This window comes from Vigna umbellata, chromosome 11 (assembly GCF_029865625.1).
Source record: "Vigna umbellata cultivar VRB3 chromosome 11, Vumbellata_1.0, whole genome shotgun sequence".
Lineage (NCBI taxonomy): Eukaryota > Viridiplantae > Streptophyta > Magnoliopsida > Fabales > Fabaceae > Vigna > Vigna umbellata.
Window position 1 is genome coordinate 10188649 of NC_142175.1, and position 13571 is coordinate 10202219.

Sequence of the window (13571 nt, forward strand, 5' to 3'; positions counted from 1 at the left end):
TTTTGATATAAGGTTTAGAACAGAATTTTATATTTAATTTAATTTTATAAAATCAGTTTATAAAATGAAATTTGTATCTGATTATAAATATGATTGGGTTTTATTTCGTGAAATCTCCAACTATATTAAAGATTAGAGATGAAGATATCAAACTTTTATGATTTTTAGAACAATGTATCCAAACTTTGTTAGTTAATTTCACCTGTGTGTACCAGACATTAAATGTTGTGTAGCTACAATTTCTCGATAACAAAATAATGAATATATGGTTATAATTCATATTTATTCAATCTTGCTTAAAAAATTATGTTTGATCTTCAACTGTTTACCCTCTCTTTAGAAGCTTACGTGGCAAAGAAGTTGCATAAAAGAACGTATATAATGATTGATTGATAATAGAGTTATTTTCTCCCTTTAAAGAAAGTAGAAGCATGGAAGCTTTGTCGCGTATGGCCTTAATTAGTGCCAACCAAACAGGTCATACGAGTCAAACATCGACCTTTCCCAACTAGAAATGTTTTTTTTCCACGGAAATTAGGGTTGTGGGTGATCTGGATTAAATTGTATTTATTTTAATTTATGACTCAATCTAAACCTTTATGATAGTCTAGTGGGTCAAATCAACTCATAATTAAAATAAATAAAAGTGAAAGTAAACATGTTGAATGCATAAAATTCTAAGATATTTACAAAGTTTGCGAAAAGAGAGTTCCAAACTTTATTTTTTTCTTTCTTTCTCGTCAACATGGAAGAAGACACATTATGTCTTTTCTATCAACACTAAACATACGAAATTTTGAAGTGAAAATGTAAGAATACTGATGTCATACCCATTGCCATGACAAGAGTTGGAGATATCTATAGAAGATGAACCTAGACTTTTTCTTTTGGGTCATATTAAGCCATAATGAAGATTTAGTAGAGTAAGAATAATTTTGGACTAAGTAGTTCACCTTATTGTGCTTAATTCAGCACCTTCTCCTCCGGCTTCCTTCCCTCTTGAAAGGCCTTTGTTGATGGATTGACAAGTGTACCAAATCGCACAAGTAATATAAAATGGTAAGATCAAGTATCGTATCCCAAAAGACTCTCGGCACTAAATAGTTGTGTGGTGACTCGATTAATTAAGACTTAAATAAAATGAGATCATTGGTTTAAGATGCAAAGACAGAAAATTAAATACGAATGCAGTTTGATCAATAGTAGAGTAACACAAAGATGAACGGATTTTGTTTATAATGAGATGAGTATGTTGTTGGGGTTAGATTTCACTAAGTTCCCTCTCATGTATGTAAGAATTCTTCTTTATGCATTAATGTTAACGTCACTCACTAAATCACCTAAACCCGATCTCTCGGCGAATAAGCTTGTCCTTAACCACCAATTCATGCAATTCCTAGCATTCCTAGCAATTAAATGTGAAGATCAAGAGCTTAAAATGGCCAAGACTCATACCCTCATCCTTGAGAAATATTACTCTTGGGAGAATTCAACAAAAACCTGAATTGTAAGGAACCTTCCGACACTCATGAAATTCATAAATCATGCGATGAATGAGTTAAACAAAGCATGTAATAAGCACAGATGAATTACTCTAACAATTAATGAAAAATCATATGGAATTAAGAATCAATTCATATACATGAGAGTTTATAAGGTTACATCATTTCCCAACAACAAATAGAGTTTAGTTCCCCATAGACATGGAGAAACTAGATGAATAATGGAAAAGCATGAGATAACAAAACCCTAAAAGTAGAGGAAGGATGCTTTCGCATCCAAATTTGCCTTCAGAGAGTGGAAGAGTGTGCTGTTGGGCTGCTATAGCCAGAGATGCAAAACCTAGGACGCTTGGGTCCTTTAAATAGAACAGAAGCATAATAGAAACAAAGCCCAAGCCCGGGAGAATGGCGCTTAAGCACCCCACTTAGGGCGCCTGGGCAGCGAGCGGTGGTCTTCCACGCTTAAGCCTATCAGAGATCGCCCAAGCCTTCTACGTCCGACGCTCAAGCGCCCCAAAAGGGGCGCCTGGGCGGTGGGCGGCACTTCTTGCGCTTAAGCCTTCTAGAGGTCGCCCAAGCCTCCTTCATCTGGCGCTCGTGCGGTGAGCGGCACTTCTTGCGCTTAAGCCTTCCAGAGGACACCCAAGCTTCGTGTTGTTGGTGCTCAAGCGCCCAAAAAGGGGCGCCCAGGCAGCGAGCGGTGGTTTTTTGCGCTCAAGCCTCCAAAAAAGGCACCCAAGCCTCGAGCTTCCTTCCTTCTGGTGCTTTTTCTTGACTTTTCTGAGCTTTATCTCCTTAGCACTTTATCCCTGCTTTCCTTATTAACTCATTTTCTATCAAAACAAAGGGAATTAGTCATAACATCATCAAATTCAACCTCAACTCTCTTATTCACACAACTTAACAGAAAAACATGATTCCTAGCAAGTTTCTAAGTAGAAAAGGGTGTATTTAGTATCAAAATTAAATCACAGATAGCAGTATTTTCAACCGTTAACAGCCTTCTAAGTTTGTGAGGCTTCAATATACACCAAAACACTCACTGAACCTTCCATCGAACACCTAGTGTGCACCTGCGTCTTCAATCATCTTTCCATCCCGCTGCATTCTTCTGATTCGTGGAGCTACTCTCGCTTAAAGTGTGGAGCTGCTCTCGCTTGAAGTGTGGAGCTGCTTCCATCATTTGGCATCAAGAGCCAGGTCGGCCACGTGTGTCTACAAGAGCTAAGTTGCTCTTACGCTAATTTTTATTCACTTTCGTCATGTGTTGTTCTGTTGTCATATTGTGTTTGATTTTTTTTTCACTTCTGTTTTGGCTTAAATTCATGTTTGCTATTGTTGTTTGTGTTCCTATAGTGTTCCTTAGTTTTTTTTCATCATTTTAATCGGTGCAATTCATTTGTTTCAGCTTCATTCCAACTTTAATTTCCAGTTTTGTCACGTCATGTGCCTTCTATGTAGTTTTCACTTCTCTCAAAATGTGTTTGAATTTGTTTCAGCTTTCATTTTTCATTTTAATTCGTGTTCAATGCATTTGCTAGCTATATATTGATGATATAAAGTAATGAGACATTGTCTACCTTTGATGAAAAGAGCTTTGAGCATTGACCGAGAGTTTTCAGTTTCAAAAATCTGCATCAAAATTCTTTTCTTGTTTCGAATTCTGCCAACTATTTTGTCAGATTTTGTGCTTCTGAACACTGCAACAAGTTTTTTTAATGTTCTTAAACATGTATCAAGTGATAGCAACTGAAATTACTCACTAAATTGCAAAAAGTATGGTTTAGTTGTTCAAAATGTTGCAGCAAAGTGTTGTTACGTTTTTAGTCAAGTTTTTGCACCGTGCTTGTTGTCCTAGCTTGGTTTTAGGCTTTAAAAATCTTCTAGCTAAAATTCTGAAGCTAGATCTAGTGCATTAGGAATTCTTTGGGTCTTTGATTGAGCCATCCCGCTTTGACTCCACTGATTTCTCAAATCTTATGCAATTTTTAGTGCATTTTTTTGCACTTTTAGCAACTACAACTGTGTTTTGATGAATCTGATTGTTTTGGTGCATTCTTACCTTTTGACCAAGTTTATTTTACCATTTTAAACTTGTGTGCACTGTTCATTTGGTCAATTTTGAGCATATATGCAAAATCACCGTCCAAACCATCAAATTTTGCCTAAATTTGGAAGTGAACTAGTGATTTTCTGCTGCAGTATATTTCTTTGTTGTTTGAGTGTTTAAACACTTTCAAAATGGTGATATAAAGTTGTTCAAAGCATCAAATTGAAATTCCAAACACGTTTGTGCAAATTGGCCATTCAAACCACCACTTTTTGACACTTTATTTTTTATATAAGTTGCAAAATTTATGATTTAGTGTTTGTTGTGATTAATGCCTCTAATTCAGTATTAAATTGGTAGCAAAAGCTTGGTTCAATTGAGTTATAAGAAGTGCACAATGCAAATTTAACAAATAGACCTTATGTTAAAAAGTTGTGTGAATCAGTGCCAATCCAGTTTCAAGTTTGATGCATTATTCACAGAAACTCTTTTAGGCATTTCCTCGAACAACTTTGCCTATCTTGAAATTGAGTTTGAATTAGTAGTCTATGCAACTTGTATTCGTTTTTTTCTTTCTAAATCCATTCTAGAGAATTTCCTAAGTTAATTTTGAGTGCCTACATCCTTTAACTCCCCTTAATTGCTTGATTTGCATTGTTTGAAATTCATGCACCTAAATTGTTTGATAAAAGTCCAATGGTGCAATCTGGTTCGGTATGATGTTGGTGTAGTAACCATGATTTTAATGTGACTGGTTTGAATTTTGTGCATTGGTGTGTGACATTCTTGAGGTCTCCAAGCAGCAGAATCCCTCCTCCAACAGGGTAGCATCTTAGGAAGGGGATATTTTTTTTAATTAGCTTCAAAAGTGGAACTCCAAGCTGCATTTTTTTTTTACATCACAAATTCAGCAACACTTCATCCAATTTTGGCCAGCAACGTGCAGAGTTTTTACAGCCACATTCCAGATTTAAAAGCTTCCTCTTTTATAGAATTTTAAGCATGGTTTCAAGTCATTTCCAACATTGTATCACGAAACCTTTGAGGTTTAATTGTTTTTTTTTTAATTTGCAACTTAAAGTGGCTTGGAAAAATGCTTTTAAGCAATTTCAAGTACACAATCAAACATTCTAATAGCTTAGTTTCCACTTCTTAGTGTGAAAGTGTGTCAAGGGGCTCAAAGTGTCACTTGCACTTTCACTTAGGACCGCATAGCATTTTCTATTTGCATTGTTTTACTTTGCTTGTTTGCTTGCCTTTTATGTTTTAAGTCTCCGTGATACATAGGAGCGCGTTTCATTTAGAGAAACCTTCCTTTGGTTTCTAGGTGCATTTCATCTTGCATTCAAAAAGCTTTTGAAAGATTTCTACCTAGAAACTAAGGTAAGAAACAACCAAAAAAACTCTGGCTAGGAAGGACAAGGTTCTTAAGCTTGTCCATTTGTGACTCATCTCTCCTTCCTGGGAGCTATTTGGTTCATTTTACCTCTAGACACTTTCTAGAAATCTTTCACACAAAAAAAAAAATCTAAAACAGTTTGATGTCTTGTTATAGTTCCTATAAGTGTTCTTGTTCATATAGGTCCTCTCGATCTTCTAATTTTGATAAGCCTCTTAGTTACAAAGACATTAAAAGAGAACATGACAAAGCTAGAAGGAAGACTTGTTCATTTCATGAATTTGAGAGGATTGAGGATGATTTATATCGTCAAGCTAGGGAAAATATTCCATTCTTTGGTGAGGATATTAGTGCATTAACATACGTAGCTTGGGAAAGGGAAATCGATGGCATGCATCCATTCATTGCTAGAAAAAGTAAACATGAATCCTATTTCCATTCTAGCAATAGTGAATCTTATGTCCTTAGTCTCTACATTTCTAGATTTGAAGAACATGCAAGAGAGTGGTGGGATGAAAGACAATATCATGTTAGGATTGGTAGAAAGTCCCTCATTCGTAATTGCTATGAATTAAAATCTTGCATAAGAAAAGAGTTTGTGTCTTCAACTATTAAGAGAAACCTATAATTACTGAGAAATTACATTGAAGATGGAAAAACATTTCTTGAAAGTTTAAATGACAATGGTTTCCTTATTAGAGAACTAGAATTTGAGATTAACCTTAAGGAGCTGAAAGCTAAGACGATAGAGTTGAAGGTTAAGAGACTACAAAAAGAGGTTGAGGAAAAGAGAAAAGAAGAAGAGAGAAAGGAAGAAGAGAGAGAGAAAGGAAGAAGAGAGACGAAAAAGAGAGAGAGAAGAGAAGAAGAAAAGAAAAGAAGAAAAGAAAAGAAGAAAAGAAAAGAAAAGAAGAAAAGAAGAAAGAAGAGGAAAATAAAGAGAAGGATCTATTGCTACTGAAGGCAACTCCTACTCTTGCAATTACCATGGAACCTAAAAGGGAAGGGTTCTCATTCTTTACATCTTTTCCAATCATTGTGCACTCTTCCAATATTAATTTTTCTTTTCAATTAATTGTGATTACATATTCTATGCAATCCTTTTCAAAATATGGCAATTCGAATCTTGAGTTAATGTTACCCTTGTGTAAACAAGTAACTCAAGATAAAAATCAAATAACCTAGGCATATGGAATTCTCCATTTTTCCAAGACTAATTCTCAGAAAATATTTTTCAAAACTACAAAACTTTCCTTTTGTCTTCTTATCTTTACATACATCTTATTAATCCTACTAATATTTGCTATCTTTTGTAGATATACTTTTGATCCAGGAGGAAAACAAAACCCAAAGTTGTGTTTCTTTCTTTCTGCCCAATTTGAGGACAAATCATTTTTAAAGAGGGAGGGAATGATGGCAACTCCTTTAAGGAATTCTCATCCAAAGAAGTATCAACTTAGACTAAGACTAAGAAAGGGAAGTGAATAAAGACTTTCAACAAAAGCTCTTTCCTTATCTAAGTCTTAGATAGATTTACTTTGCTAAATAACATTTACATTGTTTTGTAGGCCTTAAATAAAGGTTGAAGACCATGGAGAATCAATCAAAGAAGCTTAGAGAGCCAAAGGAAGCAAAGGAATCAAAGAAGAGTAGAAAATAAGTGTTTTCCGGATTGGAGAAGTTGGCTTCTGGTTTGGAAATACAAAGGAAAATGGATTCCGGAACAGAAATTCGCTCAGCCACCTGCTGCTCACGCTCAGCCATTCTACACCAAATTTTTCAGCATTTAAAACACGTTTTTAATGTGTTTCATGCGAGACTTGCGGCCCAAGCTTGGATTGCATCTTCAACACACTTCTTTTGGCATTCTTTAGAGCTTTGTAGATCAAGTATAGAGCCCTCTCTTCACCTATAAAAGAGAGGCACTCTCCTTTGTAAAATCGAATTTGAAAGATATGTTGAAGTGTTGTTGAGATTTCTCCAGACTCTATTCTTCAAGTTCACCTTATTATGCTTAATTCAGCACCTTCTCCTCCAGCTTCCTTCCCTCTTGGATGGCCTTCTGAGCTTGTGAGGCTTCAACATACACCAAAACACTCACTGAACCTTCCATCGAACACCTAATGTGCAACTGCGTCTTGAATCGTCTTTCCATTCTGCTGAATTCTTCTGATTCGTGGAGCTACTCTCGCTTGAAGTGTGGCGCCGCTTCCATCAAACAATCACCAACCAAAATGAATATGGTGATGCAGACGCCTGAATACATAGAGTAAAACCATCTGAAAAGAGACCAAGTTGCACGTTACGAGCATCACTAGCAAAGGATGGATGTTTACGGTTGAAGTGCTTCCAGGCTTCACCGTTAGAAGGATGACGCAAAACTCCTTCAGTTTTGTTACCATCATGCCCTATCATGTGTTCTGCTATTTGCATTGAAGCAAACATTCTTTGTAATCTTGAAATGATTGGCAAGTCGAACATGGACTTGAATGGAATTGGTTTTTTTTGCCTCCATCCTGGATGCAATGTTTGAAATCGAGGATGGCCATAGAACTTGCATTCCACCAACGATGCATCATTTTTGCCATTGTAGTTGTCATAGAAAAACATACATCCATTCACACAATAATCAATCTTCTTCGCTTCCAATCCCAGCTTTGAAACACATTTTTTGGCTTCATAATAATTCTTTGGCAAAGAATTGTTTGGTGGTGCAGATCTAACACCAATTTTGTAAAGAAGTGCAACGCTTGATTGGGAACGTTCAAATTAGATTTACCATCCATGAGTCTAATGCACACTGGCAATTTTAACTCAGATGAACCTTCAAATATAGGTTGGTTTGCCTCACCCAAGAGATCATAAAACCTGAGTGCTTTCATTTGGAGACTCTTCATCAAGACTATTGTCTGCTTCTTGTTCAACATGTCGACAAAGATTATTGTCGACCATATCTTGCATATAGGCAAATTGATCTATCTCAGATGTATGTACAATAGTATTCAAACTTGATGTAGGCCGCTTTTCATGAGCATTGGAGGTAGAAGGCATTTCTTCACCATGAAATGTCTAAACCGTGTAATTTGGCATGAACCATTTTTGGTATAGGTGAACTTTGACGACTTCATCTTTCAAAATCCTTGTACATTCACACTTGATGCATGGTCATCGAATCCCTCCATCAAGAGCATAATATTGATATCGTTGAGTCGTCTCAACGAACTCTTGAACTCCGACAACAAAAGTTTCCTTCAAACCTCTCCTTCTGCTATAACAACAATCGTACATCCATGAACGGTGGTTGGGAAAATGGGCCATGTTCTGTGACAAGTCAAACAAAGAAAAACTTAGCCAAAACAGCAACACTCCATGTGACATAAGTAATAAACCTATTACTACTTAAGTCAAACATGGAACGCAATTTGAACACTATTGTGATAGGCATACAATAAGGGTCATGCAAAGACAAGTCCTCCGTATTGAAATGCCTTAGACATCCTAAGGGGTTGTGTATTGTAGCTTTTAAGTGTTTATAATACTTTTACCGTTCTCATTCCATTGAGAATGTGTGTAGGTACTACCATAGGATTTTAAATGACTACTTAACTTAATAAAGTTGTAGCCTAATAAAAGAACATAAAATATATACATCAACATAAAAAAGTAGTCACACCTACACAACAAAAGCATGGATATAAAATACATACACCAACATTAGTTAAATTTAGTGTACAGTAGGTCTAGTTGCAATTTGTCATCTATTTAGTACACTTTTTTGGTTCTAAATACTCAAACTTTGAGTTTAAAGTATTCTTTGCTTTTGACAAGTTTCCTAGCTTCATTCTACTAGTTTAGACTCGTTAGGATGTTAACATTACCTAAAAGTAGTGTACATTATGTCTAGTTGCAATTTCTCACCCTTTGAGCACACTTTTTGGGTTCTAACAACTCAAACTTTGAGTTTTAGGTAATTCTTTTCTTTTGACTCTTTTCGTAGCTTCATTACACTACTTTAGTCTTGTTAGGATGTTAACATTACTTACAATTGGTCTACTTAAGGTCAATTGCCAATTTCTCACCCTTTTAGTAGACTTTTTTAGGTTCTAACTACTAAAACTTTGAGTTTTAGGTAGTTTATTGATTTTGAGTAGCAACCTAGCTTTATTTCACAACTTTAGACTTTTTAGGATGTAAAATGCACACTCTTACGTTACTTTAGGTGAATTCCCAGTTTTTCACCTATTTAGTACATTTTTTTAGGTTTTAAGTAGTTTAATTTTAAATTTTAGGTACTTGATCCAATTTGACATGTTTCTTACCTTCAGTTTACTAGTTTAAACTTGTTAGGATATGAAGATTATACATTCTTAGGCTAATTTAGGTGAATTTTGAATTTCTCACCTATTCTAGTGTATTTATAGGTGTACAATAGTCAAATTTTGCTTTTGTTGTTATTTTTGAATTGAGACTTCATTTTTATCTTTCTTTTATATTTTAAAATTTGTGTAGATAGTTAGTTTACTGTTTTGGTTAGTACTTTAATACACTTTGCATTCTTAGCACTTTTAGTGTATTATTCTAGGTAATACTTTTAGGTTCTAGGTTGTCATACTTTGAGTTTTAGGTACAATGGTCTAGTGTGAGTTCTTAATTAGCTAGGTTTTACCATTCTAAAGTTGTTAGGATAGTTTCTTTTAAAATTCTTTTCCTAGTTTAGTGCACTTTGCAATTCTAGTAGACATTTTTTAAGGTTTGAGTAGTGATGTTAGAAGTTGTCTTAGGAATCACTTCTTCACACAATTCTTTGTCATTTCTAGTCCATTACAACTTATGTACATAGTTTTAGTTATCTTGTACATATTGAACATCTTCATGCTTACCATAGTTACCCTATTCTAGTGTAATTTGAGGTGCTCAATGGTAAAATTTTGATTTTCTTGGTATTTTTTAATTGTCACCTCAATTTTATCTTCCTTTTATGTTTTAAAATTTGTGTAAATAGTTAGTTTACTTTGTGAGAGACCAACATTCTGTACTAAATTGTAGACTTGGACAGTTTATTATATGGTTGTATATGTATAAATTGGCTAGATATGTTGTTTTCATAGAAGTGAGTTTCACGATGGGGGCATGCATGAATAGGGTTGTTTCGGTTTGATGGTGATACACATGTGTGTTTATATTTGTGTTTAAGAGTACCTCATTTTTATGTTTCAGACTACTTCCTTTTAGCTATAAAATGGTCACTATGTGGGCACATTCCTACACTTCTTACAAACAGTGTGATGGGTGTGAGGGTTGTGGATTTTCTCTTCTTCGAAGTGGAAGAGAAGGTGGAGTGAGTGTAAATCAAAAGTAAAGAAATAAAGTGAGAAAGGGTGTGTGATACATGAATATAGTAGGGAAGAAAGAAGAAAGGGAACAACAATATGTCGGTGACACCTAAGCTGGACATCACAAAAATGCTCCCGCAATAGTTGCTGAACCAAGGCTCTTGAACACGGTTTTTCTTTTCACTTTTTAGTTCATAACAAATCATTACAATAATTCATAACAAATCACACAAAAAACCATACAGTTCTTATTTGGTTTGATCACATTTAGGGTAAAAAAGTCAACATGAGCAGTCAAGCATGATCAATTTGAAAAATATTCTGGATCTAAAACAGTGACACCATTATCTTGGGAAAAAGAAAATATTCCAGATGAAATGCTTTAACAAAAAATTCACGGGTTGCAGATTTTTGTACTGAATTTAGCACTTGCAGTGTGCTGAAATTTCCCTATTCAACCCAGATTTTGTTTCAGCTCCTATTCCTAAAGATGCTACCTCAGATGAATAAGGTCTCTAAGTTGGAAATTGCACCACAGATCTTAACAGCAGCACAAACCAACAATATAAACATCAATCCAAATCTTAACACTACACCAGTAAACAATCAGGGCAACACCAATTTTGAAACATAGAAGTTGGCACTTAGAATGTCAAAAATTGATACAAGTAAGAAATAACAGTTATGAAACACGTAGGGAGTCAAAAGGAACCTAAGAAATGTGCTAGAATACATTTCAAAAGCAAAGAAAAAGGTAGAATCAAGGAAAAATGCAAAATCTGGTTATGACTAAATTTTCACGCTAAAATTGGCCTAGTGCAATGACTAATTTGCATATTTTCAATTCAATGCACAATTGGCTCATGAAAATTCATTCAAACAAATTTAATTATGCTTATTACAACTACTCAAGGTCCATTTGCACGAGTTTATTGGCTTTTAAGGAATTTCTCATCTTCAATTCATTTATTTGATTTGCCTTTTCTGATTTAAACAACACATATAGCCCAATTCTATTTTTTACCAGATTAATGAGTAACAAGCACTTCAACAAGTCAGTTTTGCAATTTGCAAGGTGAGGAAAATGTTTACAAAGACTCTAATATTGATTAAGAAGAATTTCAACATTGAACTAATGTTGAAATGAATGAAAAACATAAAAGGACACAACAACGAATGTGCAGTTCGTCCTACTGCATTATAGAGTATTTTGTTGGGACTGTCATAAAGGCAACCAAGCTTATGTTGAGTACATCATTGCTTGTATGGTTTGTACTTTAATTCAAACTTTAAACACAAACCATATTCAAATTTTTAGCTTCAAAATAATGTATTAAGCTAAAATTTCACAGCAGCAACTGAAGATTAGATCTAATATTCATTGAGTGCATCTGAGCTCTCCATTTAAATTTTCATAGCTCATATGGTATGCACTTTGAACATTCGAACAGATCATCACTGAAAGCAATTCAAAATCAAAGGTACTTGGATTTTCTGAACAAAATAAGAAATTAACAAAACTTGACCAAATAGAATTGAGATTCAAAAATTAAATTGACTCAACATTTATATGAACCGAATAAGATGATGACAAGGTGGGAAATAGCCTCTTTCTGATAAACTAAGTAAACGTAAGGTAAATGTGTAAATGTATTTGATACTTTGCAAAATGGACTAATGCAACACAACAATCTTATTCACGACACATGCACAATCATAGTAAAACAATGAGCACTTCGTTCACAGAAAGAGAACTTACTTCCACGCTTCAACCTCCCTAGACGAAGATAGCCTCCTAAGACCACGATAGAGGAAAAAGAGAACAGTGTCCGCACCTTTGCCCATGAGTGTGCTTCACTCAACCTTCGATGCCCCACTACGCAGGCATGCAAAATGCATTGGAAAAACATGGCAGTAAACAACACCCATTTGAAAAGTGGAAAAATGACACACTTACCAATTCTACGAATGATCCTCTACGAATGGCTCTGCCTCTGTATGTGAGGGAAAAAGATGGACACTCTGCTAATAGCCCAGACTAATGGAAACATTTAGCCTCGAACAAACCCTCAAACGAAGCGCCTCTGTGCGAATGAGCTCACCATGGTCAGCCTCTGCAACGACAGAACGAAGTGCTACCAAAGAGGGGGAGTTTGCAACTGCCTGCGCGAACGAGGGAGACAGCGTCCGTGAATGAAACCTTTCGCTATGGTTCGAAGCAACCAATTTGGGGGAATCCCTGGGCGAGGGTTCTCTGGCTTGATTTCTGAAAGGGAAGGGCTATTTGGCTTGAAGAATGAAAATAGGGGGAGGGAAACCCAAGTTTGGGGGTTTAATGAACAACCAATGTATCGACAGCCACATGTCCTTCGGTAAATTGCATTTACTAAGGGCCTTTACTCCCTCAGTAATGTATCGCAGGTAATGTATGTTTTCCCTGTAGTGAACCAAGGTGGCTCTTTTAGGTTAAAGTTTCAGCCCATTTTGAGACGCCTTAGCCTATAAATAGAGGTGCTCTCCATCATGTAATCACCTTTGATTTAGAGTGAAGTTATGCTGCCATTTTTGTGTCATACTACTCTTTTAAGGTCACCCTAGGCTAAAGCAACCCAAGTGGCCTCCTCTAGACACCTTCCTCCAAGAGTTGGCCCGACCTCTCTTAGAGAACCACCAAACACACCTTCCACCTTATACCACCATCACTCTGCATTCCATCTAAAACCTTGAGCATCTTCTTCTTGTTAACTTGGTTGCTTCTAGACTTGGCTTGTCCTAGCTAGAGGTTTGCCATCATTTAGTATCAAGAGCCTTGGTTCTTCAAAGAGCTAAGTTTCTTGGTTTTGATCCTTTGTTATTTCCTTGTTATTTAATGCTTTCCTTACTTGTCTTGTTGTGTTTTTTTCTCCATCTATCATTTCTTTCTTGCAATACACTATGATAATTTTGAAACTTAAACTGCATTTAGCCAAGTTCTCCAAAAAATACGTAAAAATACTCAAATGAAAGCCCTTTGAGTCTAGTTTCAAACAAAAAAAAATCATTTCATTTGGAGTTTTGTCGAGAAAGTTATAAGTAAAATACTCAGCAAAGGTCAAAGCTGCCAGAATGTTGTCATTAGCGTTTTTCAAGTTCTATTTTGGTAGTTTTGGCTACTGTTTTGTGCTTTTGCTTTTTGAGTCATTCCTTGCTATTTTGTTTAGTCTTATATGCTTTATTTTTGTGTCATTTTAATTTTTGAATCCATCCATGTTGTCTAGAGTCATGTTTAGTCTTTTACATGTCTTTAT